We start from the raw sequence: 21,773 nt of genomic DNA, 5'->3' as shown, positions 1-21,773 counted from the left end.
CAAAGGGTTTTAATGAGCAGCATTATCATATCGCTGATTTTAAATTGTCTCAATGATTGGGTCACATGAAGAATGTGATGTCCGGAATTTGCGGTGTGTAATAACGGCGAGCTAACTCCTCTCTCTCTCTCTCCCCCCACCCCCCGCTGCAACCCCTCCTCCTCCCCTCTCACACCTCACCCACCCCACCCCTCCCTCACCCACCCCACCCCACCCTCACCCACCCCACCCCTCCCTCACCCACCCCACCCCTCCTCCTCCTCCCTCACCCACCCCGCCCCTCCTCCTCCCTCACCCACACCGCCCCTCCTCCTCCTCCCTCCCCGCCGCCACCCCTGCTCCTCCCTCCCTTCCCCCTCCTCCTCCCCTCTCCCACCCCCCTTCCTCCTCCTCCCCTCTCCCACCCCCCTCCTCCTCCTCCCCTCTCCCACCCCTCCTCCTCTCCTCTCACACCTCACCCACCCCACCCCCCCTCCTCCCTCACCCACCCCCCCTCCTCCCTCACCCACCCCACCCCTCCTCCTTCCTCACCCACCCCACCTCCTTCCTCATCCACCCCACCCCTCCTCCTTCCTCACCCACCCCACACCTCCTCCTTCCTCACCCACCCCACCCCTCCTCCTTCCTCACCCACCCCACCCCTCCTCCTTCCTCACCCACCCCACCCCTCCTCCTGCCTCACCCACCCCACCCCTCCTCCTTCCTCACCCACCGCACCTCCCTCCTCCCTCCCCCACCACACCCATCCTCCTCCTCCCCTCCCCCACCTCACCTCTCTCTCCTCCTCCCCCACTTCACCTCTCTCTCCTCCTCCCCCACCTCACCTCTCTCCTCCTCCTCCCCCACCTCACCTCTTTCTTCTCCCCCGCCGCACGCGCCTCCCACGCACACATCCCTTCCTCCCTCCCCCCCCACACGTATTCCCCCCCCACACGTATTCCCCCCCCCACACATATGCCCCCCCCCACACTCATTCCCCCCCCTTCCCAATACTCATTTCCCCCCCCCCCCCCCCCACCACATGCATCCCACCGGAACCCCACCCCGCGCTTGGTTCTTTAAGTCTGCATTTTTGTCCTCTTCAGCAGAGCTGGGCTGTGTTTTTTCACTCTCGTGCTGTCCTATGTAGATGCCCCAGGTGCTACTCACTTGTGCTCAGTGAATTATCCAGTGCAAAATCCTCTAATTCACTATCCATACCATGTGGAATGTCAATTTCTATGCTGGTACTTAGAGTAACAGTGCCTCTTTGGGAGGGTTCTCTCCATCAGCCTGTGCAGTCAGGTCCTTGGAATTATTCTGTCGGCATTCACATGATCAGCCTCCTCTTTGCAGGCCCGTTGGCTGAGTTGTCGGAACGTGTGCCTGCCATCCAAAGGATCAAGGTCCTTTTTCCTGGACCTGATATGCTCCACTAACATCTTTAGTTGCCGTATCAAGGTGCTGGATTTTGCAGGGAGTCAGCGGGCGCAATCGGTGGCAGAGTCGGTTGGGAAAGTATTTTTTCCCCCAGTGGATCCGGACCCCACTATGAACCCGTCGCCACGTGCCTTTATCAAATTTCAGGTCTGTCGGCGCTGAGCAGACTCAACACTCAGCGGCGGGGGAAGCCAATTAAAATTATCAGTGGCTTGTTTACAGCCACTTATCAATGGTTTTTTTCCCAGTTTTTTGGATTTGACAGGTCGCCCACCACTTTCCCTCTGTGCCGAGATCTCGTCTGTGAAGCTGAGGCGGGAGATCAATGGTCATTAAATTAGCTGATGGGTTGACCGATTCAAATGTCAAGTCAAAGCTCCCAGCTGATTGAATAACCACTACCTTCTCCAAACTGCATATCCACTACAGATTCAGGTTTACACAAGTCTCCATCCAGTCTGACCTCATTACCTCTCCCACCATTTATAGATTGCTTCTGTCATCTCTGCTTTACTAACCATCCTTTTCAGAATGGCAGGCAGCGACTAGTGGGGTGCCGCCGGGCTCAGTGCTGGGACCTCAGCTATTTACAATATACATCAATGATTTAGAGGAAGGAATTGAGAGTAATATCTCCAAGTTTGCAGATGACACTAAGCTGGGTGGTAGTGTGAGCTGTGAAGCGGATGCTAAGAGGCTGCAGGGTGACTTGGACAGGTTAGGTTAGTGGGCAAATGCAGGGCAGATGCAGTATAATGTGGATAAATGTGAGGTTATTCACCTTGGTGGAAAAACATGAAGGCAAAATATTATGTGAATGGCGACAGATTAGGAAAAGGGAAGATGCAACGAGACCTGGGTGTTATGGTACATCAGTCATTGAAGGTTGGCATGCAGGTACAGCAGGTGGTGAAGAAGGCAAATGGCATGCTGGCCTTCATAGCTAGGGGATTTGAGTATAGGAGTAGGGAGGTCTTACTGCAGTTGTACAGGGCCTTGGTGAGGCCTCACCTGGAATATTGTGTTCAGTTTTGGTCTCCTAATCTGAGGAAGGACGTTCTTGTTATTGAGGGAGTGCAGCGAAGGTTCACCAGACTGATTCCTGGGATGGCAGGACTGACATATGAGAAGAGACTGGATCGACTGGGCCTGTATTCACTGGAGTTTAGAAGAATGAGAGGGGATCTCATAGAAACATATAAAATTCTGATGGGACTGGACAGGTTAGATGTAGGAAGAATGTTCCCGATGTTGGGGGAGTCCAAAACCGGGGGTCACAGTCTAAGGATAAGGGGTAAGCCATTTACGACCAACCTGAGGAGAAATTTCTTCACTCAGAGAGTTGTTAACCTGTGGCATTCTCTACCGCAGAGAGTTGTTGATGCAAGTTCATTAGAAATATTGAAGAGGGAGTTAGATATGGCCCTTACAGCTAAAGAGATCAAGGGGTATGGAGAGAAAGCAGGAAAGGGGTACTGAGGTGAATGATCAGCCATGATCCTATTGAATGGTGGTGCAGGCTCGAAGGGCTGAATAGCCTATTCCTGCACCTATTTTCTATGTTTTTATTCCATCAGCATGGGTGCCCTTGAAACTGTCTCACCTTGGTCCTCATAATCCCACCATGATCAGCTCCAACACCAACAGCACCAGACACACCAGCAGCAAGAACAACAACACCAACCTTCTCCGCAATCAACTGATACAAGGGCATCAACACCAAAGCACATTGCTGCTCGGGAAGCCAGGGATGGTCTCACCCTGGCCAGATTTACTTCACTTGATGCTGTACACCCTGGCTGCCACATGATATGCCAGGTTTGCACCACCCCACACTAACACCATAAAGCATCGCTACAATACCCAAGCCATTCCTTTAGCACTCATAAACATTGCAGGGGGTACCGTTATGTCTCACCATTCACTGCAACACATTAAGCCACTTTCAAAGCTGCACACAAATCTTTCCATGAAGGCAAGTATTGAAACTAAAGATTTCAATGTTTGACACCCACAGTAATAGAAACTTTACATGACTATTGCATAAAACGTCCAAGTGCCTATGCTTGTGTTTTGTTAATTGGTATGATTACACTAGAATGAGGACGAGTGTGAGGGGTAGCTAGTGAGATGGGGATGTGATAATGTTGATTCCTGGATTCTTTTACCTTAATCTGGTTCAGTAAAATTACTGAGTCGAATACCTCTTGTGCTTTGAACAAAGCAGTCTTTATTTTACCGGCCGGCAAGACCTATCAGACAGAAGATATACCCTCTGGATAGAGCGTACACACTCCCTACGGATAGGTGAAGTTACATCGTAAAGCGTCAACAGTTATACATTCTCGGCAAAAGATAACAAGATAGGGCTAGAGTGACATCCTAGTTCAACCTATCTCTTTTGGTCTCTCTTTCCCTTTGTCCACTCATAAGCCGACCTAAGTATGGTCTGATTTTAAACAAAGACCTTCTGTTAATGTTTCAGGTTAATAACATGATTTAATAAGACCTTGAGGTTTTTCTGCAAGCTGTGGGTTTTGTTTCAATATGTGTTAGTGTTGTAACATTTCGCAGTCTCGAGTCCGAGATGTCATGGCTATTCCTCCATGAATTCTTTGTTAGCTTATACTGTCCCTATACAATTCCCACGTTCTCAACTTCAATGTCTCTATACATTTTAAACATTCACAATAATATAGATAGAGAGGGTCCTATTTACTGAGGCGTACGAAAGCATGGGACTTACGCTAAACATCAGTAAGACAAAGGTCGGCCACCAGCCTGTCCTCGCCGCACAGCACTACCCCCCCAGTCAACAAGATCTACGACGTGGCCCTGGACAACGTCCCCTATCTCGGAAGCCTCCTACCAACAAGAGCAGACATTGACGACGAGACCAGGCCCTCAAAGCTCATGGTCTACAGGGCTGTAGTAATACCCACCCTCCTGTATGGCTCAGAAGCATGGACCATGTACAGTAGACACCTCAAGTCACTCGAGAAATACCACCAACGATGTCTCCGCAAGATCCTACAAATCCCCTGGGAGGACAGATGCACTAACGTTAGCATCCTCGTCCAGGCCAACATCCCCAGCATTGAAGCACTGACCACACTTGATCAGCTCCACTGGGTCCACGTAGTTCGCATGCCAGACACGAGACTCCCAAAGCAAGCGCTCCACTCTGAATTCCTTCACGGCAAACGAGCCAAAGGAGGGCAGTGGAAACGTTACAAGGACATCCTCAAAGCCTCCCTGATAAAGTGCAACATCCCCACTGACACCTGGCCAAAGACTGCCCGAAGTGAAAGAAGTGCATCCGGAGGGCACTGAGCACCTCGAGTCTCATTGTTGAGAGCATGCATAAATCAAGCGCAGGCAGCAGAAAGAGCGTGCGGCAAATCTGTCCCACCCACCCCTTCCCTCAACGACTATTTGTCCCACCTGTGACAGAGTCTGTGGTTCTCGTATTGGACTGTACAGCCACCTAATAACTCGATTCCAAGGGACTGCCTATGATAATGAGAGAGGGATGGGTGGAGGTGAGCAAGGATGTGAAAGAATAGGGTAAGGAAGCTAGAGTGATGGGGATGTGATGAGTCGCGCACAGCAGGATGAGATTGAGTGCAGCTTTGTTCAAACATTTCGTGATCTACTGAGATCATTGAAACATTTGTGGCGCTGCACCCAGGTTCTCCTGATCACATCCCTGCTTGTGCCTCCTCTGCAATGTGCAACCAGGCTGTGTTGATCTCCCGGGAAGGTCTCTTCCGCTCATGAGAAGGGAAGAGGATCTCCCTGTGTACTGTGACTCCCTCCATAAGCCAAGTTTTGTAAAATCGCGGCCATTGGGTGCCCTGGTAGTCAACCTTATGAAAAAAAGTTGAAAAATATCATCTCAGAATCAACACCAAAGAAAAAAATATACTTGCTTTAAAAGGTGCAAGCACGCTTTAAATATATGTTAGAGGACCAGCTTTCCTGCCCTCCCAATCGGCGAGCTGCTCATCAACACTGGAAACCCGTGGGCAGCTTGCCAATTCAAATGAATCTCAACCATGAAAATGGTTAAGTCGTCTCTGGAGACATCAAGCAGGCATCCTGATCACTTCACCCACCCAAAGTCTGCCAAATATGAAAATCATCCCCTGTATTTTCTGTCTTTTCGGTTATCAAATACAGATCTGAAAATGTAACTCCTAGACATTGAATCATGATTGACAAAATGCTAAATGGTATCATTGTACTTTTAAAATGTATATTTATGAAAAAGAATTGCCTGTATGACAATGTTTTGTTCTTAAAATATATTGATACAAGTCAATACACAAAAATTAATTGTACTCTATGTGTTATAAATAAACCGAAAACAACGTAATGTAACAAAAGAGTTTGTCAAGTCAGAGTTTGAAGAATCCAAAGGTCTGAATGAAAAAGCAGTAAATGAAAATTCCTTTGAGAAACCTTTTTGTGATCGTCACGGTTGTGATTGCTTCAAGAACACATCTATTCATTCATTTGGTTCAATTGCAAATGAAAAATTAAGTTACAAAAAGTCCAGATCAGTTTCCAATAACTCTTCTCAGTACAGTGCTTTAAAAGGTGGGGGAAAAGACTGTCTAGCCTTATCAGACTTTAAGGAAAAATGCTTGAAACAAAATTTGTTCAGAAAGCACACTTCGGTTGGAACAAACACATCTGACCAGTTTTCTTTAGAAGAAATATGGATAATAACTCTTAGTGTTACATGGACAAGTACTGATGAACAGTGTACTGTTAGTAGTAAATCATTGGACAAGCACATTTCAGGATCATCACGAAGATACACAGCACTGAAAGAAACTGAATACAGTAGCTATGAGTATGAAAGATATTCTACATCACCATCAGGATTTAGAAAGGATGAAATAATTATGTCAAAGGTAACACTTGGCGAGAATGCCAAAATGGCAGGCCCACGATTATCAATTCCTGAGTCATCTCTCAGTTACAGTACACAAACCACAAAAAGTTCATACAGTACTGAAACATTGAGAAAAATACCATATGTTAATGTAGTGAAACATTAAAAACCCAGGTTTGTAATCCACTTACTCCAGTGTCTACACCCGGTTTTGAAACCATTTCATCCTGCAATAGCGATGATTGTTCCTCTTTTGCTCATTATACAGACTCAATGGTCATCTGAAACATCTTGGTCTACAAGTACTAGCTTGAATACTTTAACGGGAAACACACATTTCTCTCTATTTGAGACCATTGCTGAAATAGAAACATCAGGTTGTATGTCATCCACTTGTCCATCATCTCCAACAGGCCAGACCTTGCTTGCCTCAAGAGCGATAATTGACAAAATCAAAAGAGTGCCAGTACAGAATGATTTTATAAACAACAGGTACTGCAATGGTCTTCAAGGAACAGTCTTGCCAGATTCAAACCAGCTTCCTTTGTCTGATATCTATCATTTGGAAGAACATGAAAAGTATGCAATGGTGAACAATACCAATTTTCACGTTTACCCATACATTCAGAAAGTTGCTTTTTTGACAAAAGAAAATGTTGAAAAATTTGAGTTACTTCAGCTCAGAAAAAATCTTCATTTTGTTTTACCACCAGTTACTGAAGAGTTGGAAATTGTTAAAAGAAATCAGGGAATGATTGGAAAAGTTTGGCAAATGGAAAATGTGCTTTATCAAATGATACCTACTGTTGTTTCAAAATTACCTGAGAACCAGGTTAGAACCCTTGAGCTGAATGCTGCTCAGATGGCATTAGAAAGTCTGTGGGGATTGCCACACATTCAAAGGAAGTCACTTTCAATGATGATGCCTCCAGTATCACCTTTACCTCAAAATTCATCCATTGAACTTAAAATGAAGGAAATAAAAACATTCAGCCTTACTGAAAATGAAGTTTATGACTTGGAATTCAATCTGCAAAGGAGGATTGGAATGCAACAGTGGAGACCAATATAAGTCAAGGAAGTTAACTCCGCAGATTCTGCTAATGCGACCATAATGAAGTTGGAAGTCTCAACATTCAATAAAAGGCAGGCCACTTGCCTAAAATTAAATTTGGAAAGAAAGATAACTCAAGGCTGCAGAAGTACCCGTCTCGTTCAACAATCTGTTGGAATACAGAAATCGCCAATCTATGCCCTCAAGGAAGATTCAGTTGAAATTAAAACTGAAGAGGTTGAAACACCACTGCTGTATTATGATCAGGTAGCTCACCTTGAAATGAGACCAACAACTACTGCAAATGAAGTCAAAGTAAAATTCTTTTGAAGTTATTATTAAAGAAATTGATACGCCAGTCGGCGTGGACTCAACTTTCATCATTGATAAAAAATGCAAGGAGTATCCGCAATAAGGTGGATGAATTAACTGTGCAAATAGATGTTAACAAATATGATGTGATTGGGATTACGGAGACGTGGCTCCAGGATGATCAGGGCTGGGAACTCAACATCCAGGGGTATTCAACATTCAGGAAGGATAGAATAAAAGGAAAAGGAGGTGGGGTAGCATTGCTGGTTAAAGAGGAGATTAATGCAATAGTTAGGAAAGATATTAGCTTGGATGATGTGGAATCTATATGGGTAGAGCTGCAGAACACTAAAGGGCAAAAATCGTTAGTGGGAGTTGTGTACAGACCTCCAAACAGTAGTAGTGATGTTGGGGAGGGCATCAAACAGGAAATTAGGAGTGCATGCAATAAAGGTGCAGCAGTTATAATGGGTGACTTTAATATGCACATAGATTGGGCCAGCCAAACTGGAAGCAATACGGTGGAGGAGGATTTCCTGGAGTGCATAAGGGATGGTTTTCTAGACCAATATGTCGAGGAACCAACGAGGGGGGAGGCCATCTTAGACTGGGTGTTGTGTAATGAGAGAGGATTAATTAGCAATCTCATTGTGCGAGGCCCCTTGGGGAAGAGTGACCATAATATAGTGGAATTCTGCATTAGGATGGAGAATGAAACAGTTAATTCAGAGACCATGGTCCAGAACTTAAAGAAGGGTAACTTTGAAGGTATGAGGCATGAATTGGCTAAGATAGACTGGCTAATGATACTTAAGGGGTTGACTGTGGATGGGCAATGGCAGACATTTAGAGACCGCATGGATGAATTACAACAATTGTACATTCCTGTCTGGCGTAAAAATAAAAAAGGGAAGGTGGCTCAACCGTGGCTATCTAGGGAAATCAGGGATAGTATTAAAGCCAAGGAAATGGCATACAAATTGGCCAGAAATAGCAGCGAACCTGGGGACTGGGAGAAATTTAGAACTCAGCAGAGGAGGACAAAGGGTTTGATTAGGGCAGGGAAAATGGAGTACGAGAAGAAACTTGCAGGGAACATTAAGGCGGATTGCAAAAGTTTCTATAGGTATGTAAAGAGAAAAAGGTTAGTAAAGACAAACGTAGGTCCCCTGCAGTCAGAATCAGGGGAAGTCATAACGGGGAACAAAGAAATGGCAGACCAATTGAACAAGTACTTTGGTTCAGTATTCACTAAGGAGGACACAAGCAACCTTCCGGATATAAAAGTGGTCAGAGGGTCTAGTAAGGAGGAGGAACTGAGGGAAATCTTTATTAGTCGGGAAATTGTGTTGGGGAAATTGATGGGATTGAAGGCCGATAATTCCCCAGGGCCTGATGGACTGCATCCCAGAGTACTTAAGGAGGTGGCCTTGGAAATAGCGGATGCATTGACAGTCATTTTCCAACATTCCATTGACTCTGGATCAGTTCCTATCGAGTGGAGGGTAGCCAATGTAACGCACTTTTTAAAAAAGGAGGGAGAGAGAAAGCAGGGAATTATAGACCGGTCAGCCTGACCTCAGTAGTGGGTAAAATGATGGAATCAATTATTAAGGATGTCATAGCAGCGCATTTGGAAAATGGTGACATGATAGGTCCAAGTCAGCATGGATTTGTGAAAGGGAGATCATGCTTGACAAATCTTCTGGAATTTTTTGAGGATGTTTCCAATAAAGTGGACAAAGGAGTACCAGTTGATGTGGTATATTTGGACTTTCAGAAGGCTTTCGACAAGGTCCCACACAGGAGATTAATGTGCAAAGTTAAAGCACATGGGATTGGGGGTAGTGTGCTGACATGGATTGAGAACTGGTTGTCAGACAGGAAGCAAAGAGTAGGAGTAAATGGGTACTTTTCGGAATGGCAGGCAGTGACTAGTGGGGTACCGCAGGGTTCTGTGCTGGGGCCCCAGTTGTTTACATTGTACATTAATGATTTAGACGAGGGGATTAAATGTAGTATCTCCAAATTTGCAGATGACACTAAGTTGGGTGGCAGTGTGAGCTGCGAGGAGGATGCTATGAGGCTGCAGAGTGACTTGGATAGGTTAGGTGAGTGGGCAGATGCGTGGCAGATGAAGTATAATGTGGATAAATGTGAGGTTATCCACTTTGGTGGTAAAAACAGAGAGACAGACTATTATCTGAATGGTGACAGATTAGGAAAAGGGAAGGTGCAACGAGACCTGGGTGTCATGGTACATCAGTCATTGAAGGTTGGCATGCAGGTTAGGCAGGCGGTTAAGAAAGCAAATGGCATGTTGGCCTTCATAGCGAGGGGATTTGAGTACAGGGGCAGGGAGGTGTTGCTACAGTTGTACAGGGCCTTGGTGAGGCCACACCTGGAGTATTGTGTACAGTTTTGGTCTCCTAACTTGAGGAAGGACATTCTTGCTATTGAGGGAGTGCAGCGAAGATTCACCAGACTGATTTCCGGGATGGTGGGACTGACCTATCAAGAAAGACTGGATCAACTGGGCTTGTATTCACTGGAGTTCAGAAGAGTGAGAGGGGACCTCATAGAAACGTTTAAAATTCTGACGGGTTTGGACAGGTTAGATGCAGGAAGAATGTTCCCAATGTTGGGGAAGTCCAGAACCAGGGGTCACAGTCTAAGGATAAGGGGTAAGCCATTTAGGACCCAGATAAGGAGAAACTTCTTCACCCAGAGAGTGGTGAACCTGTGGAATTCTCTACCACAGAAAGTTGTTGAGGTCAATTCACTAAATATATTCAAAAGGGAGTTAAATGAAGTCCTTACTACTCGGGGGTTCAAGGGGTATGGCGTGAAAGCAGGAAGGGGGTACTGAAGTTTCATGTTCAGTCATGAACTCATTGAATGGCGGTGCAGGCTAGAAGGGCTATTTTCTATGTTTCTATGTTTCTAAAACGAGAGACCGTCTTGAATTGCACATTACACAGAAAAACCTCCAACACAACAGGGATTTATCCTCAAATTTTCAGAGATCAACACAAGTATTCACTTCATCATCGCCTAAATTGATTCCTTCACAGCTAAATCTAATTGATACAGTTGTTGTCACCACCGAATTGCCATTTATAACTGTAGAACATAAAAACATTATAGAAAGAAATGAAAAGAGTAGAATAATAAACAATAAGTGGGGCCTCCCCAGGCTTGTCCAGCAATCTTTAGATGATTTCATGGTTGCGGCACGACTGCAGTCAGAAAACATTGATCGAAATTATTCAGTGTCCAATAAAACTAATACGCCATATCCTTTTAAAATCATTCCCCAACAGAAAGAATTGCCTCAGAATGGAAGAGAAAACATGTTTCCATCACAACCTGAAAGAGGTAGTAGGAAGGGAAAAGCAAACAATTTAAGAGAGGTATCTGTTGTTACCAACTTCAAGCCAGAAGACAAAAATAAATTAATTATGTGCTTAACGAAACAATATGTTGAAATTAACGTAGATTGTTTACCAAATCTCGTAATGGAATCGTATAAACATTCCTATTCTCTAGCATCAAATAAACATTTCCCAAAGTCAATTAGAGTTGGGAAAGGATATAAAAAACCAAGACCATTGTATATACCTTTTATGGAACATGATGCTGTTGATCGTTTGGAGTTAAACTTAAAACAAAAGCTTATTTCAAGTTTGTGGGGATTTCCAACTTCATATGAAAAGTCATTGGAAATGATTCCTAAAGCACCACCAGTACCTCCACGTACAGCTGAAATAGAGCTTATTGGTATAGAAACAGTTTTCCTTGAAGATAATGTCAGGATCAATCTGGAACGACACATTACACAGAAAAAACTTCAGCTTAACTGGGGCATACCAACAGAAATTCAGAGATCAAGAGATGCATTCATTCCACCTGCTCCAACATTGATTTATTCCCAGCTAAATCCACAGCCTTATTTGCACGTAGTAGTTGTTCTAACTGAACTGGCATTCAGAAGCGATAAACATAAGAAAATGTTGGAGATCAATATGAAGAAGAAAATCATCAATCATAAAAGGGGTCTCCTTCCCAGTGTTGTTCAGAAATCTTTAATTAATTTTATCGATTCTAGTTTAATAAAAGATCCGATTGCACATTCAGACATTCGAAAAGGAAGCAAAACATTGTCCAGTAACACTGATTCTCATAAGGATATATTACAACACACCCAAAAATTGCTATTACGAAAACATAATAGTGGGGAAAACACTGAACTGAACAAGATAGAATCTCAAGATAAACTAGACATATGCATAACAAAACAATGCTTGGAAATTAAAATGGATTATCTCCCTGATATAGTAAAGGAGATGTACAAAGTCAACATATCCTTTAGAATCAAAGAAAAGCTTACCAAAATTAATTGCACTTGGTAGACGTTATAAGAAGTTGCGACCATGTTATATGCCTTTTATTGAACAGGATGCAGTAGATTGTTTGGAGCTGAATTTAAAACACAAACAGATTTCCCAATTCTGGGGACTTGAAACTCTACATGACAAGTCATTAGAGATGATGATTTCTAAGGGACTACCTGTTCCTCCAGCAATCAAGGCAACTGATGCTAAAATAGTGCCTATAGCTGTAAAAACATATTTCATTTCTAATGAAGCCAGGATGATTTTAGAATGGCACATTACAGAGAAAAAACTTCAACACAACTGGAGTTTACCATTACATATTCAAAGATCACAAGAGGCATTCATTCCTTTTGCTCCAAAGCTAGTTGCCTCACAGCTCAACCCGCAGCCTGATTTTGATACAAATATTGTTCCAATTGAGCCTGCATTTCTAGCTGCTGAAAGTAAAAAAAAATTAGAGCTGAATGTAAAGAAACGGATCATAAATCATCGGTGGGGTCTCCCCACGTTGTTTATTTGTCATTAGAGAGTTTTATGCCTCATGCTCCATCAGTAAAAAGTATCAAGCCACAATTAGAAATATCAGCAGAAAATGAGGCATTGCTAAATAGTAAGTTTAAAACAGTTTGTTTACAAAACATGTTTGTACAACTCAAGGCAGGAACATTTTCTGCACCACAGTGTGAAGAAGCTATCAAAATCAAGAAAGAAAACAGAAAAGGAATGTTGCCTGTGATTGCTCGCCTAAAATCAGAACATAAAGATCAGTTAAATATGTGTTTAACAAAACAAAGTCTAGAAATAAAACTGGATAATTTGCCAGCAATTGTACAAGAATTCTACCAAAATATATATCCCCCAGCACAAAAAAAAACTTTAGCAAAACCTTTTGCACCTGGTGAAGGTTTTAAAAAAACAAGGCCAGGATATATACCATTTTTTGAACAGGCTGCTATTGATTACTTGGAAATGAACTTGAAGAACAAACACATTTCCCATCTCTGGGGATTTCAAACTCTGCATGAAGAATCAATGGAAATAATGATTTCCAAAGCTCCACCTGTGCTTCCAGCAATCAAAGCAAATAGAGGTCAAATAGAGCCTGTACCCATGGAAACTGCTTTCATTGGTAAGAAAGCCAGAGGTAAATTAGAATGGCATATTACTCAAAAAAAACTTCAGCACAATTGGGGTTTATCATTGTTTTATTAGAAGTCAGTAGAAGAATTCATTCCAGTTCCTCCAAAGTTGGTTCCATCACAGCTCAACACACAAGCTGATTTCATTGTGGTCATTACTCCATGTGAGCTGCCATTTGTAGATGTTGAAATTAATAAAACATTGGAGTTGAATACAAGGAAAAAGATCATCAATCATAGATGGGGTCTTCCTAACTCTATTCAGTCATCTTTAAGAGATTTTATGGCTCCTGCACCATCAATGAATGATATAATGCAGTCAGAAATCATGGCAAGAAGGAAATCAAAGGCAAATAACATTGAAATAGGAGAGGATTATAAAACTAGTTATCCACAGAAAACATTTGAACAACCAAAAAGAGAAAAGTTGTCCTCAGCAAAATATGAAAGAGGTAGAAGGAAATCAAAAACAGCCAAATTAGGTGAAATATTTGTTTTTGCTCCTCTCAAACCAGAAGATACAAATAAAGTAGATGTATGTTTGATAAAGCAATGTCTAGAAATTTGCATGGACTATTTTCCAGACATGGTGAAGGAGTTCTATAAAACCAGTTATCTTCCAGAGTCAAAGAAATCAGTACCAAAGCTTACTGTACCTAGAAATGGATTCAAAAAGCCAAGAGCACTGTATATACCTTTTATTGAACAGGATATTGTTGCTCACTTCGAGCTTAATTTAAAGCACAAACAGATTAACTATCTCTGGGGACTTGAAACTCTGTATGATGAATCCATGGAAATGATGATTCTGAAAGGACCACCTGTGCCCCCAGCAATCAAGGTGATTGGAGCTCAAATAGAGCCTGTAGGTATGGAAATTAATTTATCTGATAATGAAGTTCGAAAAGATCTTGAAAGACACATTACACGGAAGAAACTTCAGCAAAAGTGGGGCTTACCAGTACATATTCAAAGATCACAAAAAGCATTCATTCCACCTGCTCCAAAACTAATACTATCCAAGTTAAATCCCCAGCCTAATTTTGTGATTGTCTTTGCCCCGACTGAGCTGACATTCCTTCACGAAGAACATAAAAATATACTGGAGTTCAATCTAAAGAGAACTATCAATCGTAAATGGGGCCTTCCTAAGCTTATTCTGTCATCTTTGAATAATTTTATGGCTCCTGCTCCATCAATGAAGGATCTCGTGCTACAAACTGAAATCGTTAAAGAAACAAACATATTGAGCAACACTCACAGTGAAAAAGAAAACAGTAATGTGTTTCCTGAAGGCACATTTCCACTGCACATTCGAGGAGATTTTTTGTTGCCACAATATGGAAGAGGTAGCAACAGCAAAATATCAAACAAAGTAGCTGTCTTTGCTGGTCTCAAACCAGAACAGAAGAATAAATTAGAAGTGTGTTTAATAAAGCAAAATCTAGAAATTAAAATGCACCATTTGCCGGAACTGGTAACATTGTTATACAAAAATACCTATCCATCACCATTAAAGAAACTTCTTCCAAGGCTAATTACACCTGGTGAAGGATTCAAAAAGCCAAGATTGTTGTATATACCTTTTATTGAACAGAATGCTGTTGATCGTTTAGAGTTGAACTTAAAGCACAAACAGATTATGCATCTCTGGATACTTGACACACTGTATGAAATGTCAGTCGAAATGATGATTCCTAAAGGACCAAATATGTCCCCAGTAATTAAATCAAGTGGAGTTCAAATAGAACCTGTGGGTATGGAAACAGCTTTCATTGAAGATGAGGCTAGAGACAAATTGGATTGGCACATTACACAGAAAAAACTCGAGAACAACTTGGCTTACCATTACATATTCAGAAATCAATTGATACATTCATTCCATCTGCTCCAAAACTGGTTCCCTCCCAGCTAAAACCACATTGTATTTATGTTATAGTTGTTACGTCAGCCGATCTAGCTTTCATAAGTGCTGAACATAGAAAAAGATTGGAAGTGAATACAAAGAAAAAGATCATAAATCAGAAATGGGGGCTCCCAAATCTTATTCAGTCATCCCTGAGGGACTTCATGGCTCCACCTCCATTGCTGCAAGATCACTTGCTCCAGTCAGAAATCATGAAAGATAGCAAAACATTTACCAACATTGACATCGATCTTAATTCCAAAATGATTATGAAACACAAAAAAAGAAAGTTACCTTCACTACATTGCCAGAAAGTTTATAAAAAAGCAAACTTTAAGATAAGTGCATTTCCAGATTTTGCCAACCTCAAACCAGAATGTAAAGATAAACTAAATATGTGCTTGTTAAAGCTAGCTCTCGATATTAAAGTACATTACTTACCTGATGTTGTGCAGGAATATTATAAAAATGCTTACCCTGCAGCATCAAGAAAAGCATTACCAAAACTTACTGTTGCTAGTGAAGGATATAAAAAACAAAGACCATGGTGCTTACTATTTGTTGAACAAGATGCCATTGATCACTTAGAGCTGAACTTAAAGCACAGACGAATTATCCATCTTTGGGGACTTGAAACTCTGTATGATGAATCTGTGGAAATGATGATTGCTATAGGACCACCTGTGCCTCCAGTAATCAAAGCAAGTGGAGCTAAAATAGAGCCTGTGGGTATGGAAAGAACATTCATTGAATGTGATATTAGGGACAGACTAGAATGGCACATTACACAGAAAAAACTGCAACAGAACTGGGGTTTACCACTGCAGATTCAAATATCAGCAGAAACATTTATTCCGCCTGCTCCAAAACTGATTCCATCCCAACTAAATCCACAGTCGAGCTTTGGGGTACTTGTTGCTCCAACTGAACTAGCATTTCCAAGTAAAGAGCATAGGAAATTATTGGAACTCAATACGAAGAAGAAGATAATAAATCACAAATGGGGTCTCCCAACACTTATTCGGTCTTCGTTAAGAAACTTCATGGCTCTTTCTCTATCAAGGAAAGATCTTGTGCTACAGCCAGAAGTAAAGAGAACCAATAAGATGGGGCCCAGCAATATTGATATAAGAAATAAGATTAGAATTCCTTTACAGATGAACAAAAGAGAGAAATTGTCTTTACAACATAAAAAAGGTAGCAAAAACACAAAGCCAAGCAAAACAGCAGAAGTGGCTGTTCTTGTCAACTTCAAACAAGAATATACCGATAAGCTAGATGTGTGCTTAAGAAAATTGCATCTAGAAATTAAAATGCATTGTTTGCCAGAAATGGTAAAAGAATTTTATAAAGAAAATTATCCTTCCAAGTCAAAGAAGCCATTAGGAAAGATTATCGCACCTAGTGAAGGATGCAAAAAGCCACGTTCGTTATATATAGCTTTTACTGAACAGGATTCAGTTGAGCGCTTGGAGCTGAACCTAAAGCATAAAATGATTTTCTGTCTCTGGGGGCTTCCAACTCTTTATGAAAAATCAATGGAAATGATGATTCCTAAAGGGCCACCTGTGCCTCCAGCAATCAAGTCAAGTGTAGCTAAAATAGAGCCTGTGGGTATGGAAACAACTTTCTTTAAAGATGAAGCTAGAGGCAGACTAGAGTGGCACATCACACAGAAAAAACGTCACCATAACTGGGGATTACCATTACTTATTCAGAGATCACAAGAAGTATTTATTCCGCCTGCTCCAAAGCTAATTTCATCACAGCTAAAACCGCAGCCTGATTTTGTTTTGTTTTTTGTTTCACTTGAATTGACCTTCATAAGCTCAGAACATAGAAAAAGACTTGAACTGAATACAAGGAAGAGAATCATAAATTACAAATGGGGCCTCCCCAATGCTGTTCAGTATTCTTTAAATAATTTTATGGCTTCTCTTGTGCTGCAATCTGATGTGATGGAAAGAAACAAGATATCTTCTAGTAATATTCAAGTGAGAAAAAGAAAAATAGTTACTCCAATGAATACATTTTTACAGACTAAAAAAAAAATGTCTTCTAAACAAAATCGAAAAGGTAGCAGAAAGCTGAAACTTAACAAAGTGGGAGAGATGTGTCTTTCTGCTAAACTCAAGCCAGAATGTAAGGACAGGCTAGATATATGTTTGATAAAACTGTGTCTTGAAATTAAAATCTGTTGTTTCCCACAAATAGTGAATGAGATGTATAAAGCTGTCTATCCTCCAATGCCAAAAAAGCCATTTCCAAAGCCAATTGAACCTGGTAAAGGATTTAAAAAACCAAGATTGTTGTACATACCTTTTATTGAACAGGATGCTGTTGATCGCTTCGAGCTGAACTTAAAGCACAAACAGATTTCCCATCTCTGGGGACTTGCAACCCTATATGACGAATCAACAGCACGAATGATTCCGAAAGAACCACCTGTGCCTCCAGGGATCAGAGCAAGTGGAGCTCGAATAGAGCCTGTGGGTATGGAAACAACTTTCATTGACAATGAAACTAAAGACAGACTAGAATGGCATATTGTACAGAAGAAACTTCAGCACAACTGGGGCTTTCCACTATGTATTCAAAGATCACAAGAAACATTCATTCCACTTGCTCCAAAACTAATTCCATCCCAGCTAAAACCACAGCTTAGTTTTGTGATAGTTGTTGCGCCCGTTGAGCTGACCTTCCTTAGTGATACTGGAAAATACTGGAACTGAATATGAAAAAGAGAATTATAAATAACAAATGGGGTCTTCCAAAGTTAATTCAGTTATCTCTAAGGAGTTTTATACCTGTTGCCCCACAAATGAACCATTTCCTACTACAGCCACAAAAACGAGCAGTGCCTTCTGCAAGCAATATTCTCCAGATGAAAAGAGGAAAGTTGCCTGCACTAAAGTATCAAAAAAGCATAAAAGCAAAAAAGAATAGTGAGGTATATGATAACCTCAGAGTTACATGTGGAGCTGTTGTAGATTTCTGCTTAATAAAGCAATGTTTAGAAATTAAAATGGAGTATCGACCTAAACTGGTAATGGATGCCTATAGTGCTATCTATGCTCAAGCACCAAAGATAATTTTACCAAAGGCTATTTTACCTGGCAAAGGATTTAAAAAGCAAAGATCATCATATATGTATTTTACTGAACAAGAAGCAGTTGATTGTTTGGAGTTGAACTTAAAGCACAAAGAGATTACCCATCTCTGGGGATTTCCAACTCTCTATGAAAAATCATTGGAAATGATGATTCCTAAAGGGCCACCTGTGCCTCCAGTAATAAAAGCTGGTGGAGCTCAAATAGAGCCTGTGGGTATGGAAACAACTTTCATTAAAAATAATACAAGAGACAGGCTAGAATGGTACATAACCCAGAAAAAACTTCAGTACAATTGGGGCTTACCATTACATATTCAGAGATCAGAAGCAGCATTTATTCCATTTGCTCCAAAACTAATTCCATCCCAGCTAAAACCACAGCCTGCTTTTTCAGTAGTCATTGTTCCAACTGAGCTAGCATTTCTTCGTGATGAGCATAAGAAAATATTGGAGATGAAAACAAAGAAAAAGTTTATAAATTGCAAGTGGGGTCTTCCCAAGCTTATCCAATCATCTTTGAATAAGTTTATGAGTACTTCTCCAGATGTTTCCAGCAATACTAATGTGGGCAATAAAGAAAATGAAATGGTTCCTCAACACACAGTCCCAACAATCAAAAGGGGGAAATTATCCGTGTTACAATATGAAAAGGGTGGCAGAAGTAAGAAAACAAAGAAAATTGATGAGGATTTTTTTCTTGTTAGCTTCAAACCAGAATGGAAATACAAACTAGAGAGCTGTTTAACAAAGCTGTGTCTAGAAATTAAGACATGATGCTTACCTGAATTGGTAAAGGAATTCTACAAAAATACTTATCTTCCAATATCAAAGAAACCTTTGCCAAAGCTTATTGTACTTGGTACAGGATTTAATATACCAAGAATACAATATATTCCTTTTACTGAACAAGATGATATTGATCGGACAGAGATGAACTTGAAACACAGACAACTTTTATATCTCTGGGGACTTGAAACGCTGTATGAAAAGTCATTGGTAATGATGATTCCCAAAGGACCACCAATGATGATTCCCAAAGGACCACCTGTACCTCCACCAATTAAGACTAGTCAAGTTCAAATAAAGCCTGTAGGTGGGCCAACAACATATTTTTGTGAAGAAGTCAAGAAGTTTCTAGAATGGCATATTTTGCAGAAAAAACTTCAACGTATTGGGGCTTACCATCACATTTTCAGAAGTCAGCAGAAGCATTTATCCCACTTGTTCCGAAACTGATTATAAGCCAGCTAAGTCCACAGCCTGATTTTGAAATAGTTATTGCTCCAGTTGAGTTAGCATTAATAAATGATGAGCACAAAAAGGCACTAGAAATGAATACAAAGAAAAGGACTGTAAATCATATATGGGGCCTCCCCAGGCTTATTGAGTCATCTTTAAATGAATTTATGGTACCTCCTCCACCAATAAAGGATTTCATAAAACAATTTAAAATTAAGAAAAAGAAAAGAGTAAGGTCCAGAACCAAAGACATAACAAAGTATTATAAAATGGTTTATTCCCAGTGCACATCTCTTCTGAACAAAGGACAGAAAAATACTTCGGATTTTGGAAGTTTTAAGCAAAGTGTCAAAATGAAAAAGAGAGAAAGGAGGACGTCCACTGTTGACAAATTTAAACCAGAATGTAACATTAGGTTAGATATGTGTTTAATAAAACAAAGTTTATCTAGTAAACTTGATTGTCTACCTGAAATGGTAACACAATTGCACAAACAAACTTATCCTCCAGTATTGAAGAGACCATTACCAAAACTCATAACACCTGGCAAAGGATTTAAGAGACCAAGATTACCATATATTCTGTTTGCTGAACAAAATAGTATTGATCGCTTGGATATGAATTTAAAGCACAAACAGATTAATCATCTTTGGGGTATTGCAACTACATTTGCCAAGTCAATAGAAATGATTCCTAAAGCACCATCTTTACTTCCAGCAATTAAAGCAAGTGGAGCTAAAATAGAGCATATCGGCATGGAATTAGCCTTCCAGTATAATGAAACAATTGACATTCTAGAATGGCACATTACAATGAAAAGATTTCAGCACCAGTGGGGCATACCATTGCATATCCGAAGATCAGTGGACACATTCATTCCATCTCCTCCAAAACTGGTTCTATCCCATTTTAGCCGGTGTCCCGATGTTGATATTGCTGTTTCTGTAAATGAGCTAATATTGCTAAGTGAGGAATATAAAGAAGCAATGGAAATAAATACAAACAACCAGATCATAAGTCTTCCCAATATTATTCAGAACTCTTTGAGTAGTTTTATACCTCCTGCTCCACCAGTATGCATGCAACTGTTAGAGACTGGAGAAGGAAGTACAACAGGATTGAATAGATCTGAACTGAGCAAAATTAATACAGTTTTTCCTGCTGAACAGAAGTTATTGACAAGCACAACAAACAGTAAAGATGGTAAGGAAAGCAAAAGTGTAAATAGTATGGAAGAACTTTCTGTCAGTCCAAAACTGGAATTTAAAGATAAAATTGAAGTAGATGTGGCAAAGCAATCTATACAAATGCAATCAGTGGATAAATGCTCCTATTCAGCCACAAGTAAAAGTTTGCTGAAACTGAATATCCCTTATAAAAAACAAAACTTAAAGAGCAAATGGAGTGACGATTGTCTTGAGGTAGATTGTTCCATAGCATCACCCAGTTATAGGCCAAAATCTATGAAAATCGAGGGTTCTTCAACTTGGACATCAGATCAGAAATTGGCTGATTTGGCAGATAAACCAGTGGCTAGTGTGGGACTGTCTTTCGGTCCAGCAATAATAGGAGCAAACCTGCCTTCATCCCCCATGACTGTGCAAGAGTTCAACATTTATCTGAAACAAAATACGGGTTCTGTTTTGATGCCGCGTCCTGTTCGTTATGCAGATTGTGAAGAAATCTTATCAAAAAATGCAAGAGACTTTGGGAATAATGTATCCCGTTCAGAACAATTGACTGAGGAAACAAACAATCATATTCAGCAAGATGAAGAACATGGATATGTTAAAATAATTGCAGGTGCTATTGTTAAAACCCAGAATGAGGAAGAACAAGTGCAGGTTGATCTATCAGAAATAATTTGTGCACAGCCATCACCTACAGAACTTTGTGATGCCTTGCAAGAAAGAATAATTATTGCATCTCAAGATCCTTATGGTGGAAATTACTTGAGCGTTTCTGCTGAGGAACTCCATTGTGCTTATTATGAAACCCTCAATGAATCATATATTTCCAGAACTCATGTTGTGAAGAAAGAATGCAGGAACACTTTTCAAAGTCAGTATTCAAATCAAACAAAACCAGATAATACTTTGCGAAAGTCAAAGGCTAAATTTTCCAAGCAAGATTGTCAGAGACCAAGAACATTTAAACATAAAGAAGATGAAAATTCTGAGTTATGCAGCCAAAGCATTCTTTTTGTTAGCCCAACTGAAGAGCTGCAAAACACAGTTATAATGATCTGTGGTTCAGATACAGACCAAAAAGAGAATCTTACCCTTACTCACA

The 21,773-nt window shown here is 40.9% G+C and overlaps 1 long non-coding RNA gene across 1 annotated transcript in view; it reads right to left on the bottom strand.

Moving 5' to 3' along the window:
- The window catches only part of LOC139248775 (uncharacterized), a 170,970-nt gene that overhangs the window by 121,992 nt on the left and 27,205 nt on the right, over positions 1-21,773 (bottom strand). The window lies entirely within an intron of this gene.

This window comes from Pristiophorus japonicus, unplaced genomic scaffold (genome assembly GCF_044704955.1).
Source record: "Pristiophorus japonicus isolate sPriJap1 unplaced genomic scaffold, sPriJap1.hap1 HAP1_SCAFFOLD_294, whole genome shotgun sequence".
NCBI classification, from domain to species: domain Eukaryota; kingdom Metazoa; phylum Chordata; class Chondrichthyes; family Pristiophoridae; genus Pristiophorus; species Pristiophorus japonicus.
Note: the sequence above shows the minus strand (reverse complement) of the source record. Positions and strands in the feature narration are given on the sequence as shown.